Source organism: Euphorbia lathyris, chromosome 3 (assembly GCF_963576675.1).
Source record: "Euphorbia lathyris chromosome 3, ddEupLath1.1, whole genome shotgun sequence".
Classification (NCBI taxonomy): Eukaryota; Viridiplantae; Streptophyta; class Magnoliopsida; order Malpighiales; family Euphorbiaceae; genus Euphorbia; species Euphorbia lathyris.
The window spans coordinates 111,556,725-111,563,986 of NC_088912.1; the positions used below are offsets into that span (position 1 = coordinate 111,556,725).

Here is a 7,262-nt window from a genome sequence, read left to right on the forward strand (position 1 = left end):
AGCCTGGCCGATACAGCTGACTCTACAGGCCACTAAGTTTGACTCTATTCCATTATTCCACCAGCACCTAATAAGATGGGAAGATGCAAATCACTTCCCTTCCCTAAAAAACAAGCGTGCCACATGTGATGCATCTGAGGTCTTATTGCATGGAATAAAGTGCACCAGAGAACCTGTCAACCACTTTCATAGCTGCATGCATTTACTGCACAACAGAAGAGGAAGCAAAGTAAGGTTGCTCATCGTCTTCGAAAGAGGGAATAGAGAAGGAAGACCGAAGAACAGACATTCCCCATTCTCCGAAGTAGCCTTAGATGTCACCCAAAGCCAAGCCAAAACCTGTGGAAGTCTCTCATACCTCACCCCTCTTTCTTAGGAAAGGCAGCAGCAAAAACTTTCCGGGCTAGCTCTATCGGGCTGGGCTATTCTAATCGGTGCTTCCCCTTAGTTGGAGCTATCTAAAGCGATTCATGTGAAGTCCTTTCATCCCTTGTTACAGCGAGTGTTCCAGTGAGAGTTGTCCCGAAAGAAAAAAAGCCCAAATGGAGTCCCAACGAGCATAAAGAAATAGGAAATGCTCTAATCACCGATTGCTACTAAGAAATATCATAAGAGAAGGAAAGGAGGTTACAAGGTTCCTTTTCCTCACTCTTGGATAAGTCTTCTTTCATTTCAGTTTACTTTCTCTCAGAGGGGAATCTTACTCACGAGATACCTACCTTAGGTACCACATGAGCACTATGAGACTTCTTACTGTCTAAGTCTAGATCCTAGCTAGCGCATCTCTTATTACAGAGAGGGCTTGATGAACACCACCTCCTGGTTAGTGATTGGGCCCTTTACGGCATAGAAGATAAGAAAAGCAGATCTGTACTGATAAGTTAATCAGTCCGAATACCTGTAGTAGTAGTCCACTTATATTATAAAGTTGCTCGCCCGCAGCAGTAGTCAACCTGCCAAGTAAAATGGAGTTCTCCTTTCCCATACCAGATAGAATTGAGTCATCTATTTCTTGAGGAAACATACCTATCACGTTGAACCATGTCTGTCAACGGTGAAAGATAGCCCTAAAGTGAGGGCCCCGAAGATAGGATTTCTCAACTGTCGATCGACGTGACAATCATGTATGCTTGACAAAGCTTTTTAAGTCTCCCAATAAACGAAAAATGGATTGCTGGTGACATGAAAGCTATGCTCGATGCTCTATTCTATTTCCTATTCCACTACGCTAAGTGGTCTTTCCAGCTGGATGACTACTATGGACATAGATGATGATTACTCCCAGTCTCTGGTCAATCCATGCTAGAAGAGCTATTCCCGCTGCCCACCCGAAAGAGAGGAGAAAGACTAACCGCCATCCTGCTCGAACCTTTGCTGCCTGAGTTCCATAGCTGACTGCTAGAAGGAAGGTGAAAGCTATGGCTGTTCCATGGGATGCTCATTCTCAACCTTTTTCTGGTCAATGTGAGGTGAGAAAGAGAGAAGCGATGTAGACATAAGAATGTAAGGTTTGCTTGTCAGCTGTCGGTCCAATGATGCTTTTCTAGCTTGACCTACACGATAAGGGAAAGATCAAAGATGAGGTGGGAAATGCCCCGCACGAACTATCTGATCAAGTTTTCTTTTTCCTATCACAGGCAGCTGTCAAAGCATGAAAATGGAGAACAGGTTGGGTTGATCCAACGCTATTCAAGAGCCTAGTTGGAAGTTTACAATATTTGACGGCCATATCTTCTCTTTGGAGTTGGGCTAGTTAGTCGCTTCATGGAGACATCTACCATGACTCATTTGAAGACAGCCAACCAAGAGGATTCTCCGCTACGCTATATCAAGGGTAAGGGTCCACTTGCTTGATTACGGGTTATTCTATTCAATCTCTAATAAGTTGGGTTGTTGTGATAGTGATTGGGCTGGAGACTTGGATGATATAAAAAGTACTACTGGCTTTGTTTTCTATCTTAGAAATATTTTACATTTTTTTCCAAGAAACGATTGTGACGCTCTCCACATGTGAAGTTGAATATGTTACTGCCACATCGTGTGCTTGTCATGCAATCTGGCTTAGAAATTTAATAAAGGAGCTGAAAATGGCACAGAAGGAAGCAAGTGCTGATTTGGCAAAGAATCCAGTATTCTATAACCGAAGCAAGCACATTGACACACGATATCATTTTCTTAGAGGTTGTATTGCAAACAAGGAGGTGCAACTCAAGTATGTGAAGTCGCATGATCAAATTGCAGATATTCTTACTAAGCCTCTCAAGTTTGACATTATTAATAATAAATACCAAGTGATGCTCGTAGCTAAAAGTGTAAAACTTGAGGTTTACTACCAATCATAGTTGAACAAAAAGTAAAAAGAAGTCACCCTACGCCCAGAAGTAGGAAATCCATTCTATACCCGCCTACGAACCTTCTTTATGAAAGAAGTAAGTGACAATTATTCAAAAGAATAATGATGTTTGTTTTCTAATTATGTATACCCACCCTACGCTGATTCAAAGAGCTTAGAGGAACTTTTTTTCACTATATAATAAGAATAGAATATATAGAATATATTCTATTCTCTATAACCACCCCTACGCACAACTTTTCACTATGGTGTTCCGGTTAACCAAGTTCAGGGTATGGCTGACATGGTTGAATCAAATCTCAACCATGGAAATGCAATTCCCATCAACAGCCTGCCTATAGAAAATGGGTACGCGAGGTCGTCAACAAAACTCATTAGATCTAGAGTAAACTACAATCATAGTTGAACTAGAACAATCACTCATTTGAAAAGACGTCACCCTACGCACCAAATAAGGATGTAAATAACGATGATGTTTTAGACTAAGACCACGCCCACGAAAAACTTAGGACTCTAAAAATCTTGCTATAGTGTAAGGTAGATTTGGGTATAGCAGGACTTGAACCTGCGACCATTAGGTTAAAAGCCCAATGCTCTACCAACTGAGCTATACACCCCCAAAAAGATGTAGTAGTAAATAAGGATTGGTGCGGAAAAGAGGGCAGCCCCTCTTCTTCTCAAAAGGGGCTTGGGCTCTCGGCCTTACTCAACAAGCACCTTTCTTTGTAAGGTTGCTTCTTTCCACTCATTGAAGATTCTATCTAAAAAAGAAGGTCAACGGGGGATAAAAAACTGGCTCTTACTGACACCATCTACGAGAAGGTGAGGTCTCTTTCTTTCCAGACGCCATACGGTTCGGTTCGCCTTAAAGCCTTAAAGACGAATAAGGGGAGGAGCTGTTTTCTATGTAATTACGGTCTTTGTTGCCCGTTGTTCCGGTCGAGCACTCTCTCTCTTTTCTTTGTCCAATTCCATCTTACCAAACAAGACTGACTTTTGACCAACCCGCGAAGGGTTGTGATGTTGGACCAGGTACGAAGAATGAATCTATATCTGTGTACGGAAGTTGCCGGCCGGCGGCCGCTCAACTGTTCGAGCGCAATGCAGTGGTGGTTGGTTCCGATTTGACAAGGGTAGAATGCCTAGTCGAAGGTCCAGTACAGTAGGTATCAGGCGGGTTTTGGCTCCCGAGCAAGAACGAGAAAAAAAATAGGCGATGCACCATCCTTGCTGCTACATACGTTGACCTTGACTTGACGGATTCATCCAATTGAACCCACACTCAAAGGAGGACCACAAGCTTGGGGATCGACGAAACAGAAAGTATCAGCATTAAGAGGGTTAGCAGTGAAAGAAAGGGCCCGACATTCATTTCTTCATGAATATTCATAGCGGAGTCTACTAAAAAAGGGAGCAGACCAGCCTCATCGTGGTGATTAGAGGACATCTCTGATCGTTCACCTCTAATGTGTGTGGACACGTTCCCTCTCAGTTATATGATCAACGGCATCAGTCGGCTAGAGAGCGGGGTTCTTCCGGGGAGGCAAAGTCGTACCCTCTACTGATGGAACCCTCAGTTCGTAGGTCTTCGTCAACATGTTACGAGGCTCCAGTCTTCGGCGGGTCACCATTAGTTGACTTAGAAAGACATCTGGGCAGCAGTGCGCCTGGTGCAAATGGCTTTCTTTTTTCATGATATACCAATCAGAATGGAGGGCCTACCTACGTACATGATTGATAGAATCACTACATAGGGGGGGGCAACTTGATGCAGGAGAGGCATGAGTGCAGTTCGATCTTGTGGTGTATTCGTTTGTAGTGAGTAGGGCCTCTTTCTCGTTGATCAGTTCGCCTCTGTTCTATTGAAAGGTCTCTATTCCTACGGCGGTTTTGTCAACGAACGCGTCTCGGGCCGGATTTACTAACCTAACCCTTAGGGGGGCCTTTCCTTCCATAGTTGGGTGCTCCGCTTTAGTGTAATTGACGAAGGCTAGGCTAGGTTTGGTAATACCCAAAACAAATGAAAAGAGATCGGGGTCGATAGTTGGCAAGGAACTTTATCCTCCCCAAAACCCAAAAAGGGTGCGGTCGAACTCTAATTCTTGAAATAAGTCGGGGGCCTTTTTTACCAAGTCTACCGGATATAAGATGATAGAAGGCGCAATGGTAGTTGCGTTGCACAAGACGGTGCCGTCTCACTTCGAGTTCCTTCCTTCGAAGTCAAATCTGATGATACGCTTCGGCGATGCGATGTTACCTACCAAATAAAAGTCCTGCTAGGTGATCGAAATCGCTCAGGGAAGTGAGGACTCACTCACCTACTCCTTCTAATCTAATAGTTTCTTCTATCTACGAAATTCAAAAGGCGACCCGCCGCGCCGGGCTATAAGATACAGTTGTTGTACTACTTGACTGGTAAGAAAAAGCTTACGTAAGAACTGGAAGACTCTTGTATGTACGGTAATCCTCTCTTCTGTAATTGGTGGACTCTTGCACAGAAAGGCTGACAGAAGCAACGTTTTTTAGCGCGCTTTTCATTTCAAGCGCTTTTCCTCTGCTAGCGGCGGGCGACAAGGCAATGAAATTGGTTCAGTTGGAAGCCTAAGCCAAGAAGGTACGAACGAAGTGATGGGCCCCTTTAGAGATAGGGGCAGCTTTCTTGTGGTAGTAATTGCGAACATCTCCCCTTTTTTCTTAGCGTGCAGAGTTTGCTTGCATGCCGCCTTAGGCACATCTCTCTTTCTTAATTTCATGCTGGCCTAATGAATGAAAGTCAGTCTTTTAGTAAGCCGTATATAAGCAGCTGTTTAGTGTAAAAAAAAAGCAATTCTTTAGTGACCGCACCGAAAGGTACGTACGGTGGAGGTTGGTTGAAGATGATGTTACGCGGCGTTCAGAACCAGCCTTTAAGTGAATGAATTAGAAAGATTTGCCCATGGCACCTCGTTGGATAATCGTATTTTCAATGCTCGGTCTAACCAAGTTCATCTTTAAAGTTAAGTTAGTTAGGTGGCTCTTATCTTTTCTTTTGACCGCCCTTCGCCAGTGTGACAAAACAAGCGATTGCTTTGACAAGTTAAGTTATTACAATACAAAACAAAAGGGCAGGGCAGTAGTTGCCACTTTAAGACTCTATCAGCTTCTTTCTGATCCTTTACTCGAAGAGAAGAAAAAGAGAAGACATACGAAGTAGTTTCGCAAGTAATGGGTCCTTACCGTCGTTAAAATAAGAGCACCTGGCTCTGCCCATTCACAAGGACTCGATTCGATTGTTTTCCAACAATGTTGAGCCTGGTATGTAAGCCATGTATCTGGTAGGAAGGACAAGTTGGTCAGCCGGTTAGTTGAGAATAAAAGAAAGGTATCGGCTTCCTTCAATGTACGAAGGCATTCAAGTAGGTAAAGACAGAATGAACAGTTAGTCGGGCCGGTGCGAGCAGATCCAATACCAAGACTCTTCCTAGAGAGAGAACAAGGATAACTTCAAAGGATGACTTATAGGAGGGTTGACCGGAAAAAACAATTTACCTCTCTCCATCTTATTCCACAGGAGCTGGTCTTTCCTTCATGTGAAAAGAAAAGGGTTTGATCTACTCTCAGCATCGGGAAATTGCATAATTAGAGAACTGGGAGATGAGATAAGAAAGAAGTTGGCTTCTAGGTATGCTGTAACATCTGAAGAAGGAGCTTGAGTCCATCGGTATGAATTCGCTTCTGCTCTATCTTCATAAGCTTGACCGAGAAGAAAAGTAGAAAGTGGCGAAGAGCCGACATCGAGGTGCCAAACCTTCCCATCGATGTGAGCTCTTGGGGAAGATCAGCCTGTTATCCCTAGAGTAACTTTTATCTGTTGAGCGACGGCCCTTCCACTCGGCACCGTTGGATCACTAAGGCCGACTTTCGTCCCTGCTCGACGGGTGGGTCTTGCAGTCAAGCTCCCTTCTGCCTTTGCACTCGAGGGCCAATCTCCGGACCTCACCTCTGTTTTTTTGGAGTACGGGATGACTCGGAGGGGAAGATAGAACAGAACCTGTCAGTTACGCCTTTAGGGGACGCTACGGTGCCTTAGCTGGTTCCCGATCCTCCTCCAAAAGTTCGACCAATCGTTCGAGCTGGAACCCGCCAGGGATACGCATCCTTTCCAGCTCCGTCAACCGACTGAGTCAGTCGGCCAGGTATTGGTTGCACACCTTGGAAATCCGCGGTCGGTGTGAGTAAACATTGAATTTCGTTATTCACATCAAAACAATAACGAACCCTAGGATACCAAAGAGTGCAAAAGGACTTACCCATCCACAGTGGCAATTCTGACATCATTTGATACCAGGAATGCAACTCGTATGGGAATGCCCGAAAAAAGGCGCAAAACCGCTTTTATAGTGGCCATATGATTGGTTAATTATCGGTGGTCTGGTTTCTCCCTCGTTAGTACTACTGGTCTAGGTTTTTATTCTTTCTAGTGTTACACAAAAAGAAAGTATAAGGGCCTCTAAACATGGAAATTTGCGTTGGCTTCTTTTCGCTCCTCTCCTTATCAAGAGAGCTGCTTTCGCTCGTTCACTGCGTTCACTGCTTTTCGCACCTTAAGAATCTCTTACTTATTACAGAAAGACAAAAAACAAACCCCCTCCACCGGAGTCGGTAGAGCCTATGGGTCAGTCTTTTTCCCTCGCCCTGGGGAATCGTAGCTCTGTCTCTGCCTATTATGCTGGTACCTAAGAAGGTATGGGGCGACCCCATGTTACTTATCGAAAACATTCGTTTCGAGACCCCCATGTGTCCTTTGATGCTAACTGAGCTACCGAAGCGATGTTGGTTAGGATTGCAAGAGACGTCGCTTTAGTCGGGCAATATCCGATGTCGGAAGAACAAGAACTGAATAGGGAATTCTTCTTCCCTGGTACCTTAA

At 44.4% G+C, this 7,262-nt stretch overlaps 1 non-coding gene across 1 annotated transcript; it reads right to left on the reverse strand.

Annotated features, from left to right (window-relative positions):
- Positions 1-2,897: 2,897 nt before the first annotated feature.
- Positions 2,898-2,970, reverse strand: TRNAK-UUU (transfer RNA lysine (anticodon UUU)). Its single transcript has one exon. It is a non-coding gene; the product is annotated as a tRNA-Lys (tRNA).
- Positions 2,971-7,262: the final 4,292 nt, after the last annotated feature.